General features: G+C 42.4%; 1 long non-coding RNA gene across 1 annotated transcript in view; it reads left to right on the top strand.

The window, feature by feature from the left end:
• LOC101730980 overlaps positions 1 to 12,532 on the top strand; it is a 34,055-nt gene that overhangs the window by 2,601 nt on the left and 18,922 nt on the right. The window lies entirely within an intron of this gene.

The raw sequence follows: 12,532 nt of genomic DNA, 5'->3' as shown, positions 1-12,532 counted from the left end.
TATGGATAATAGACAGCACTGAGTCACTGCTAGCTACAAATGGGCAGCCTCAGGGGTGGTGTAAATTTTTATGAATTTTTGGTAATGTATTAAACACAGGAATGTTGCAGATGAAGAAAATGATATGAATCTCTATAAATTACACCATTCCCCAGAGCTGCTTTTGGTATCCTCTAAATTTTTTTTGTATATTCTTCAGTGGATTACCATCTAGTTTTTTTATAAATCATCTCATCTGAAAGCTGGGATTGGATTTCATTCATATAATAGGTTTTATCTAATATCACTTATGCTCCCCTTTATCTGCAGGTTTGAATACCTTTTAATATAACTGTGACAAAAGTCTCTCTACTTAAAGGTGGCCATACACGCACCGATATTATCGTACGAAACCTCGTTTCGTACGATAATCGGTGCGTGTATGGCATGTCGGCGAGTCGACCGATATCGCAGGAAGCTGCCGATATCGGACGACTCGCCGATCGGACAAGTTTGAAAATTTTGATCGGGCGCCATAGAAGGCGCCTGACCAAAATTCTCCCTTCAGAGCTGAATCGGCAGAAGGAGGTAGAAATCCTATTGTTTCTACCTCCTTACCTGCCGATTCAGTCCTGAATGGTGTGTGGCGGATCTTACGATGTTTCGTGCGACCGATGGTCGCACGAAACATCGTCGGATCGCCACGTGTATGGCCACCTTAAGTTGTGTTTAAAGTTCAATAGAGGTTTATTCTGATTATTTTGTTTTAACTTCATAATGTCACCCTTTACCAGTTTAATATATAATTCTCCTACCACATCAGAGTGAGGTGGGATTACTCTTATTTTAAAGATTAAACAAGACAACGTGTCGCCGAGCGGGCGGGAGGGTGGGATTACTCTTATTTTAAAGATTAAACAAGACAAGTGTCAATTGTGCAGAGTGTGTCTCCCCCTGGGTGTCTTTAATGTAATTTGCCACGTTTCTCATTTCAGTTGCCCTCCTGTGGCTAGCCAAGTTCTTCTCCAGGTGCTGAAAACTCTCTCTTCAATATGATAATTATGTATAACAATATATACGAAGGGACCATATAATAAACTCTCTAATACTTTACCAGTAGGCCCTTCTAGCAGACGTGAAGGCATTCATTCAGACTGAAAAAAAGAACTTCCATTTTAATATTCAAAAAGCATTTTTTTTTTAAAGTGAGAGCTTTGAAGTTGTGGAATTCTCTCCCTGAATAAGTCATAATGGCAGATACATTAGATAGCTATTAAGCAAGTGAGTAAATACAGAGTAGTGGAAAATATCTCTTAGTACAAAGTTGATCCAGGGACTGCTCCCCCTTCTGAGGGAAATTGAAGAGGCCTTATCCAGTTCACACTTCCAGTCATGTACCATTGAAGGATTAATACCTGCATCAATGACAATCATGATACCATTGTCACTGGATCATACCTTCTTACACCTGTCGGTTTCAGCCAACACCTACAGTGAGGAACATAAGTATTTGAACACCCTGCTAAGTTCTCCCACTTAGAAATCATGGAGGGGTCTGAAATTCACTTGTGCATTCCCACTGTCAAGTGGGGATTCAGGAAATCACATTGTATGATTTTTAAAGAATGTATTTGTATTGCACTGCTGCACATAAGTATTTGAACACCTGAGAAAATCAGTGTTAATATATGGTACAGAAGTCTTTGTTTGCAATTACAGAGGTCAAACATTTCCTGTAGTTCTTGACCAGGTTTGCACACACTGCAACAGGGATTTTGGCCCACTCCTCCACACAGATCTCCTCTAGATCTGTCAGGTTTCGGGGCTGTCACTGAGCAACATGGAGTTTCAGCTCCCTCCAAAGATTTTCTATTGGATTTAGGTCTGGAGACTGGCTAGGCCACTCCAGAACCTTGATATGCCTCTTACGGAGCCACTGCTTGGTTATCCTGGCTGTGTGCTTTGGGTCATTGTCATGTTGGAAGACCCAGCCACAGCTTCAATGCTCTGACTGAGGGAAGGAGGTTGTTGCTCAAAATCTCACAATACATGGCCCCATTCATCCTCTCCTTAATACAGTGCAGTCATCCTGTCCCCTTCACAGAAAAGCACCCCCAAAGCATGATGTTACCACCCCCATGCTTCACAGTGGGGATGGTGTTCTTGGGATGCAACTCATCCTTACTTTTCCTCCAAACACGGCGAGTGAAGTTTAGACCATAAAGTTCTACTTTGGTCTCATCTGACCACATGACTTTCTCCCATGCCTCCTCTGGATCATCCAGATGGTCATTGGCAAATTCAGACGGGCCTGGACACGTGATGACTTGAGCAGGGGAACCTTCCATGCAATTCTCTGAAGAAAACGGCTCGCAAAGCACCATGGTCAGACAGAAAATGGATAAAACTCGAACTTTATTCACATTCTTAAAAACCGTCGTCTTTAGCCTCTTCCATTTTCTAACAATTGCTCCAACAGTTGATCTATTTTCACCAAGCTGCTTGGTGATAGGGGTTAAATTGCTAAATGCTGAACTTACACAAATTTTGTTTTAAATCATGAAGGTCTGTGCATGTATTACTTTAGTTGTTATGATTATCTTCACTATCCTGTCTCTGTCCAAGTTGCTCTGACCTTGATAATCTCAGCTAATGTTCAAGGCTAAGAAATCATAATAAAGCTTCAGTAGCTACTTAAATAATTTCTGTATTTCTACTAATAATTGCAAGGCATATGTACCCACCCATGATACGTAAGCATAATGGGATGTGTTTTTCTATCTACTATATAAGTAATAACAAAACAAAATAAAGTTGAACTTGTTTGCAATACACATACTGGTTGTATCGTTTGTACAAGTTCCCTGATCAGCGCACCTGCAGAGATAATATCAGATGTTTTGCCGATATACAGGGTGCAGGGAGCACTTACGGAGGATTTACCCTAACACTTGGCAATTGCCCTGTAGCCCTTTCCAGCCTTGTGGAGGTCCACAATTTTGTCTCTGGTGTCTTTTGACAGCTCCTTGATCTTGCCCATGGTAGTACTTGGAGTCTGACTGACTGTGGGGTGGACAGGTGTCTTTAAAGAGCTCAGACAGGTGCTATTAATTTAGATTAATGAGAGGACTAGAGGCTGGCTGATTGCCAGGTGTTTAATTACTTATGTGCAGCAGTGCAATACGAATACACTCCATGATTTCTAAGTGGGAGAACTTGCAAAATCGCAAGGTGTTCAAATACTTATGTTCCTCACTGTAACCGCATAAGTTCAATGGAACCATTGTGATTGGATGTCTGTGACTACCCTCAAGGATTTAAATGCCGGGGAATTCCCCACTAGTCATTTGAACTGAAGAAGCCACTCGGATGAGTGTTGAAACGTTTTCAAGAAAAACTCAGAAAAGTCCAGTTGTTTTAGACTTAATTCTACTAGATACTGTATATCATGACCTGGATGAATGAGAATCTTCATAGATACTGTATATGTAGGGTCATTTGCAAGTGAAAGTGCACTTTTCCAACTGGGTGGGTTAATGGCAAATACCCACAGGCACTCAGCATCACCCCCATCCTTTGTGTACCTTGCACATCGTTGATGCTGCTCTCTACGCTGAGTGCTAGATATTTCATTCAACTCTCAGTGCAGAGCGCCTTACGCCCCTAGGGGTCGGAAATTACCCCTATAATCTTGGGGTAAAAAGACCAAATATCTAATGTAATCAGCACATTGCTTTATTGATAAATAGCAGTAAAAGAAACCCTTATGATTCTGACCCCCCCCCCCACTCCCAACATGCTTTGTGCTCCCTTTAGGTGCATTGCCCACGATGACCCTTCTGAGCCATCATGAGTCACACAGTCACTGCCGGGTTAACATTAGCTAACATGAGAAAAAGAGAAGTGACTGCAAAGTAGATAGTAGTAGATTTTGAAAGCTGATTGTGTTGCCATAACTGCTGAGTAACATTTCCAAAGAAAATACATTATATCGCTTGTGTAGGGTAGAAGATTTATAAGCAATCACAACTTTTTTTCTCAGCTGAAAGGTTGTTTTGAACTTGATTCTAAACCAACACTTTACTCCTCTGAAGAACACATTAAAAACATATTTCTTTTGGGTTAGTTTTGAAAAATGTGTTTTATAATCAGCAATTTACCATAATTATTTCAGTTACAGTATTTTTATTCCCCTCAGAACTGTCACATAGTTAACTGAAAATCCCAACCATAGACACTTTGCTGGTGCTCTACATAAGGCTTACTTTATGGGAGGGTATAGCACCCCAAACCTGCTTACTTGGCTTGCACAGTGGAAACTACTGCCATCCCTATAGATTATAAACATTCCCTATAGATATTCAATTGTTACCCCCCAAAGTGCACATTTTCCCCAACCACTTTTCTATCACCAGTACTGCTCACAAGTGAACTGCTCCTCCTCTGCATTGGCTCCAGCTGGTTGGAGGCTGCCATGCTTGGCCATATTACTTTTGTTCCTGAGTTCACCTCAATTAACAAGCAGGCACTTGCACAGAAGAAGCAGCCTTCAGACATGCAATCAGTTGCAATCCATTAGCAATATGAACTGATCTATAACCATTTGTATATCTAGGCAGCTGTATGATTGATGGAGGGGTTGTTTTTACCTTTTTAGCACTACCGAGTAAAAGATAAGCAAGATAAATGACTGCTTATGCATTCCATCATATTTTTTACAGGCACACAGGAGAATTTTCAAATCCTTATAGGAAGTGAAAGAGATTTTATCTCTTAGATTGTAAGCTCTACAGTACAACAGCCCCCCTCCTGTGTCTCCTTAACATGTGCCAATTAATCTTTGTTATTGTGTAGATTTAGTTTTCTGATTGTGTAGGAACCTAATATTGCCAAAAATAGTAAAGACAGAGAGCCACTTTTTAAATTTTGTATTAAACCAATTCTATACCCCCAAGGAAGTTTGGATTATTGCATTTTTTTTCTTAAGGTTTTTCCTGGTTTCCTGATCTGACCATAGAAAGATATTTATATGAAGAGGAGTGGATTCTATAGCTAGTGAACCCAAATGTTGGTGGAAGTTGCCACCAAATGACTGATTTATAATATAGAAGCAGGTTCAAAGTACCTCTAATGCTCCATTTACTGCATTCCTAATCACTGCTAATCAGTATACTCTAGGACAGTGCTGTCCATTCAGCCCGTGGCTGCCCTATGCTGCCTGTGTGTGCCATACTCTGCCTGCCCTACGTGTGTGCAATACTCTGCCTGTCCTACCTGTGTGCCATACTCTGTCTGCCCTATGCCTGTCTGTGCCATACTCTGCCTGCCCTATGTTGTCTGTGTGTGCCATACTCTGCCTGCCCTAGGCTGCCCGTGTATGCCATACTCTGCCTGCCCTACCTCTGTGTGCCAAACTCTGCCTGCCATACCTGTGTGCCATACTCTGTCTGCCCTATGCTGCCTGTATGGAAGTATTGAAGTGGGTGTGGTTAAAAAAAGGGGAGTAGTCAAAACTGTCTTCCATTATCGGCCCTCCACCATGTAGGCAGCATAGGCGGATTTTCCATAAGGCTAGGGGAGGCTAAGCCTCCCCAAACCTGCTTGGCACATTAAAAAAACAAAAAAAAAATCCTTACTCCGTTTCTGCACTGTGCTGGAAATTTGTTCCTTGCAAGCCCGTTTTGCTGTGCTCCGATTGGATCTTTCTTCTTGTGGATTCTCCAATCAGAGCACAGCTTTCTTGACAGACAGTAAAATTGACCAATCAGAGCACAGATGCACACAGGGATTGGGAGATTTTGCAAACTGGAAACAGAAATGAAGACTGAAAAGAAGAATCTGCAGCTGTAACTTCCTTGTACCTGATGAAAGTTTTAGCTGGGACAGCAGAAACTTTCATCAGGTACAAGGAAGCAAATAAAGCATGCAAAAAAACTATCAGGCAAGCTAAAATAGAGATGGAAAGGGATATTGCTGCTAGGAGTAAAAAGAATCCAAAATTATTTTTTAATTATGTGAATAGTAAAAAAATGAAGCAAGAAGGGGTGGGAACTTTATTATCACGGGGGGGTACGTTGGTTGATGAAAACGGGGAAAAAGCTGAAATTTTGAACTCTTATTTTTCATCTGTCTATACATCTGAGGAGCCAGATAATGAAGGCTTCCCTTGTAATATGCCCAGTGCTAGTAATTTAGCTACTGACGCATGGGTCACTCGGGAGGAAATTCAAAAGAGACTTGAACATGTAAAGGTAAACAAAGGTCCAGGGCCGGATGGGATTCATCCCAGGGTATTAAATGAGCTGAGCGCTGTGATTGCCAAACCTCTTCACTTAATTTTTCAGGATTCATTGAGGTCTGGCATGGTGCCAAGAGACTGGCGGATTGCTAATGTGGTGCCGTTATTTAAAAAGGGATCCCGTTCTCAGCCTGAAAACTATAGGCCTGTTAGTCTGACATCAGTAGTAGGAAAACTTTTGGAAGGGGTAATAAGGGATAGGGTACTTGAATACATTGCAGTTCACAATACTATTAGTTTGTGCCAGCATGGTTTTATGCGTAACAGATCTTGCCAGACTAATTTAGTTGCCTTTTATGAGGAGGTGAGTAGGAACCTTGATGCTGGAATGGCAGTTGATGTCATCTACTTGGACTTTGCTAAAGCGTTTGATACAGTACCTCACAGAAGGTTAATGATCAAATTAAGGAATATTGGCCTAGAACATAATATTTGTAATTGGATAGAGAACTGGCTGAAGGATAGAGTACAAAGAGTGGTTGTAAATGGAACATTTTCTAATTGGACCAGTGTGGTTAGTGGAGTACCGCAGGGGTCAGTCCTTGGGCCTTTGCTGTTTAACTTGTTTATTAATGACCTGGAGGTGGGCATAGACAGTATTGTTTCTATTTTTGCTGATGACACTAAATTGTGCAAAACTATAAGTTCCATGCAGGATGCTGCCGCTTTGCAGAGCGATTTGACAAAATTAGATAACTGGGCAGCAAACTGGAAAATGAGGTTCAATGTTGATAAGTGCAAAGTTATGCACTTTGGTAGAAATAATATAAACGCAAACTATCTACTGAATGGTAGTGTGTTGGGGGCATCCTTAATGGAGAAGGATCTAGGGGTTTTTGTTGATAACAAGTTGTCTAATTCCAGGCAGTGTCATTCTGTGGCTACTAAAGCAAATAAAGTGCTGTCTTGTATAAAAAAGGGCATTGACTCAAGGGATGAGAACATAATTTTGCCCCTTTATAGGTCCCTGGTAAGGCCTCACCTTGAGTATGCAGTGCAGTTTTGGGCTCCTGTCCTTAAGAAGGATATTAATGAGCTGGAGAGAGTGCAGAGACGTGCAACTAAACTGGTTAAGGGGATGGAAGATTTAAACTATGAGGTTAGACTGTCGAGGTTGGGGTTGTTTTCTCTGGAAAAGAGGCGCTTGCGAGGGGACATGATTACTCTGTACAAGTACATTAGAGGGGATTATAGGCAGTTGGGGGATGTTCTTTTTTCCCATAAAAACAATCAACGCACCAGAGGTCACCCCTTTAGATTAGAGGAACGGAGCTTCCATTTGAAGCAGCGTAGGTGGTTTTTCACGGTGAGGGCAGTGAGGTTGTGGAATGCCCTTCCTAGTGATGTGGTAATGGCAGATTCTGTTAATGCCTTTAAGAGGGGCCTGGATGAGTTCTTGATCAATCAGAATATCCAAGGCTATTGTGATACTAATATCTACAGTTAGTACTAGTGGTTGTATTTATAGTTTATGTATGTGAGTGTATAGATTGGTAGGTGTGGGTTAGGTGTGCTGGGTTTACTTGGATGGGTTGAACTTGATGGACACAGGTCTTTTTTCAACCCTATGTAACTATGTAACTATGTAACTATGTAACTTTACCTAAGAACCAACTCTCAACTTTTGCTGCAGTTTTCATCCCACAGGTACTATACACGGGTACTATACACAGGCACTATACACAGGCACTATACACAGGTACTATACAGTTCTAAAGAATCACTAGCTGACATTAAATTTTTTTTTCCTGACCTGACATCTATAATAATTTATAATCTATCCCCTACCCTAACAGATGGAGGGTAAGTTAACTCTTTCCCTCTGAAAAAGCTCATTGTGTGTTTATATATTTGTTGTTGTTTTTTGCACTTACTATTTTTTTTTGTCATTGTTTTGTTCATTTCTAGTTAGTTACAGTGGAGCCAATGTTGTGTATCAGTGCCAGTGTTATTCAGGCCCTGGCACTATATCTGCCATCAGTACCCACTGCTTCTCACTGTATATAATGTGCTGGTTTTGTAAATAAGGACTGCGTCTCACTGTATATAATGCGGAGTCAGTACCCACTGCCTTTCTTGCTATAAAACTAACATAAACACATCTAAAGGGGTGGTTCACTTTTAAGTTAACCTTTAGTATGTTATAAAATGGCCTATTCCTAGCAACTTTGCAATTGGTCTTCCTAATTAATTTTTTTGAATAATTTGCCTCTCTTCTGCCTCTATACAGATTTCAAATGGGGGCCAAAAATATTGCTCTGTGAGGCTACAATATTATTATTATTATAATTTTGTATTACTTATTTTTCCAAGTAGGCCCCTTAACTATTCATATTCCCATCTCTTGTTTAAACCACTACCTGGTTGTTAGGGTAAATAAGACCCTAGCAACCAGATAGCTGCTGAAATACCAAATGGAGAGCTGCTGAACATAAAGCTAAATAACTGAAAAACCATTAAAAATAAAAGTGAATTTGAATGCGAACTACCCCTTTAAGCTAACTGATCACAAACACAAATGTTTGCAGATCCCCTAACAGAAGTGCATGTATGAATACTTTTACATCCTAAACATTTTAGGGTAAAAAAAAGCACCCCCCCCCGCACTTTTGTACAGTATCCCTGGGAGTCAGTAGGAACAGCAAGAGGTGTTGGGAGGTTAACTTTTTATGCCAGCAGTGAATCCACTAAGTGTCACATTAGCTGTAGGTCAGTCTGTGTATGGGCCATCTTTAGCCTCCCCAAACAAAAAAGTCACCCTCCGCCTATGCAGATATCTGTGACGGGCCTTCTGCGCTCCCAGGACACGTTCTGCACTGAGGCGACTGAAAACACGCACTCGACGCAACATCAGGCCAGTGACAAGGCAATATCTATAATAAATAATAACTTTTATGTAAAGGGTTCATTGGCCAAAGTCATTCTTTTTTGGATTGCAAAGAACAAAGTTCATAGGCAAAAACTTTATTGCTGGTCTGAGTGCCTGTCTGGATGGAAAATATTTGAAGTCAGAGAACTGTACCTGGGTGTTGCACAGAACATTTAATTTATTAATTTTAAATTAATTATTAAAGGCAAATCTATAAACTGTGCACAACACCACATTAGATTGTCTGTGGCAGGGTAGGCAAAGGCTTGGTAAGGAGAGCTGTGTTAATGACCGATGTAACTTCTACTTCTGCGCTCAAGTTTATGCACTAGGTTACTCTATGTATGTATGTATATCTTTATTTATAAAGCGCTACTTATGTACGCAGCGCTGTACAGTAGAATACATTAATACAAACAGGGGGTTATTAATATAATAATAGATAAATACAAAGTATAATAATAAATAATAAATAAATACGAGATACAGTTGCAATAAGTTAAGAGTCAAAGGCATAAGAGGATGGAGGTCCCTGCCCCGTAGAGCTTACAATCTATATGGGAGGGTAACTTACAGACACAAATAGGCAAATACAGTATAAGTGCTGTAGGTCACAGTGGGTGACACTACAATATATGTGCCTATAATAGAATCATACTTATTTACAGTAAAAGCCTTGCCGCTGACAGGTGTAACATAAGTACAAATACTTAGGTGTAATATAGGTGTGTGTAAAAAACGACTTACACTCCTTTTAATAATCAAAAATAAATATTGTTGCAATATAGCCCAAGTTTTTGTTTCCGCTTTGGGACCAAAATGTAAAATATAATGCAAGTAAAAGTAATAATAATTACGTATATGTAACACCTATTTCAGCTCAATAGCTGTTTTCCCGGACTAGTACCAGTAGAACATGGGTTACACTGTACTCTCTTACCCAGAATGGGCCTTCGCTAAGTGGAAGAGGAAGGTGAGGGTGTTTTTGCAACTACACCTCTCTTGCTGCTATGCAGAAAAATGAAACCAGAGGGCGCCAGAGGTTCTTGCAAATAACAAAATGATAAGTGTTTATTGAACACCCACAGGGTTTACTTACAATACAGCTTCAGAGGCCATTGGTACATGCAACACATACCGAGTGTATATTCAGACTCACACTCTCCTGCGGGCAGACTGGCAGGAATCTCCCTTCACCTCTGCGACACACCCTGTAGTGGATCCCTCAGGGAATTCTCTATCCTGATTCCCTATTCACTTGGATCCCTACACTACAGGCAATGTGGCCTGGGAGAACTATCTCCAGAAAAACTGCAAATCCTATGCAGGAGCTCATGCTGCTCATTCTAGCTCAGCCCTAACTGCCTTACACTCCTAGAGTGTACTATAAAGGGAGCTACACCTGCCTCTATCTAATGCCTCATTCACGGGGCCCTGTTCCCCGACTTCACTGGGCCTGGGCCCATGCCCTGGGCTCTCAGCACACATCCACCTTGTTGTCACACAACGTATGACGTATGAGCCGCTAGCACAATCAGGGAAATACCACACGTTCCACAGGGGTTGTTTCACAGGGGTTTATTACAACCAAACGTAGATAAACAGGGAAAGGGCAATACGCATGGAAGGTCCACAAGTCCCAATCACATCAATCCTCCTACAGGGAGTCTTCAGGGCAACCCCCCTCTGCACAGTCTCCAGGGAACAAAGGCCGAGTCTCCCAGCCCAACCCCCAATACACAAAGGTGTCCCACCCAGACAGTCACAATTACCTGGGTAGCCTCCCCAGGCAGTTCCAATGGGAATAAACAAAGTTCCTTTTTGGGTAGTTCCACAGAAACACACTACCTTGGTTCCAGGGGCAAACAGTCCTTCCACAGGGGTTAGGGTAATCCAGTTGGAGGGAATCTTCCTGCCTGAGCTAGGATGGATCCCAAGGAACCTCAGGGGAGGGTGTCCTGCCGTAGCGAGGTTACACCCAGATCAACAAAAAGCTCCCTCTCCACCCACAACCTCTGGGTTTTCTACCCTGCTGCTGGTACCTCCCCTCTTTTCCACACCCCCTAGGATTGATTGGTTAGGAGGCTGACCCTGCTTCTGCTTAACCCAACCCTAGTAGCTCCAATTGGCAGGGTCCCCTGCAGCATCATTAGGGGAGGGGTTTAACCTAGGAAGGACATGCCCAGCTCCTCTGGAGGGGACTTCTGGGAGCTTCTTTGTTTAAAACCCTTTCGGCGGGAAAACAGAACAATGGGCTGCCACCATCTTGGCTAGATCATGCACTGGCTAAACATGGGGCCAGTATAAGGGTTTTTTGGTCACACTTGTCCCTAAGGTGGAAGCAAACAACAGGAAGGTGCCACTCCTCTCCCAACACTATACCAAAGTCAGGCAGGATGTGGTCACCATACCTTCTAACCAATAGCACACATGTTAATGAACTCACTTAGATACATTCCCTTCTGCCCAGCAACTAAGGGAACTGAACCTGTAGGGATTTAAAGCCATAGGGACCATTTAACCCTATGGGTCCCTACATTCACCCCTGGGAAAAACCCATTTCGTCCCGACAATGGGGTACAATATCAAACACATCACATTACCCACAGAATACCATAGTATCATATGACATCCTCTTCTGGTAGTCTCTCCAGAGCACTACCGGGTAACAATGGTCACTGAAAAACAAGCAAAGCATTTCAAACATTGCAACATATCAACAGTGCAATCAATAACATTGGAGCAGAATGGGGTACCAGGCCTCCCCCCTATTCCAGTTCCTTTATCACCACTGACAGTCCTTCCAGAGCAAAAATCAGGGCAGACCTCAGTTCAGAGTCTTTGCTTTTCCCAATGGCTTGGAAGGGTCCCACCCAGCAGGGCATTTGGCAACGAGGGCATTTAGCAGCAAAATCACGCAGCTCCCTGGTGACCTCCGCATTGCACTTCCCACAGCAAGGAACCATGACCCTCCTGCCTTCACTGTCAGACTTCTGTATAAATGTGCCTCGCCAGACATACCGCTTGCCACTATCAGGCTTTGTTCCAAACGTGCCACGCCAGATGTATCTCTGGCCATTTCAGTCACTGGCACTTCCCCTGTGGCACCACCAGAAACTCCAGCCGGAGTGTACTTTTCCTCCCAGCCATCCCAGCGGGCATCCGCCATTCTGTGTGGGTATGGGCTTACGGCCTTCCGATGCACACAGAGTCACTGGAAAGATACTCTCACAGTCCCACAGCTTATGTGGGTACAGAAACAGAATGCAGCAGTCTCTCCTCAGCATGGATTACAGATAATGCGCACACCCAGGTACAGAGCAATACCAGACATCCGTCTTCCTCTATTGCTTTCCTCAAAATGGCGGGGATGACCTCACATCAGG

This window comes from Xenopus tropicalis, chromosome 9 (genome assembly GCF_000004195.4).
Source record: "Xenopus tropicalis strain Nigerian chromosome 9, UCB_Xtro_10.0, whole genome shotgun sequence".
In the NCBI taxonomy this organism is placed as follows: domain Eukaryota; kingdom Metazoa; phylum Chordata; class Amphibia; order Anura; family Pipidae; genus Xenopus; species Xenopus tropicalis.
This window is presented reverse-complemented; position numbering and strand designations above follow the sequence as displayed.